We start from the raw sequence: 299 nt of genomic DNA on the forward strand, positions 1-299 counted from the left end.
AAAGAATTTGAAAGAGGAAGAAACATCCTTATACATGAAATCACAGAAACAGTGATTGGTTACACAAGACCAGCACAAGATCAAGCAATCAAAATTCCAGCATTGATGTGAACAAAGCTCAGGATGCCCCATGCTTCATTGAAGATCTGTTAGTAGTTGTTGGTTCCTGGGGGCAGGGACTATTATCTTACTTTAGGGGTAGGCCAGTACTAGGTTATTTATGCTCCAGTGCACGTAAAGGAAACATTATCCAAGCAACAGAAATGCAAGAAAGAAAGAAAGAAAGAAAGAAAGAAAGA

Source organism: Microtus ochrogaster, chromosome 8, assembly GCF_000317375.1.
Source record: "Microtus ochrogaster isolate Prairie Vole_2 chromosome 8, MicOch1.0, whole genome shotgun sequence".
Classification (NCBI taxonomy): domain Eukaryota; kingdom Metazoa; phylum Chordata; class Mammalia; order Rodentia; family Cricetidae; genus Microtus; species Microtus ochrogaster.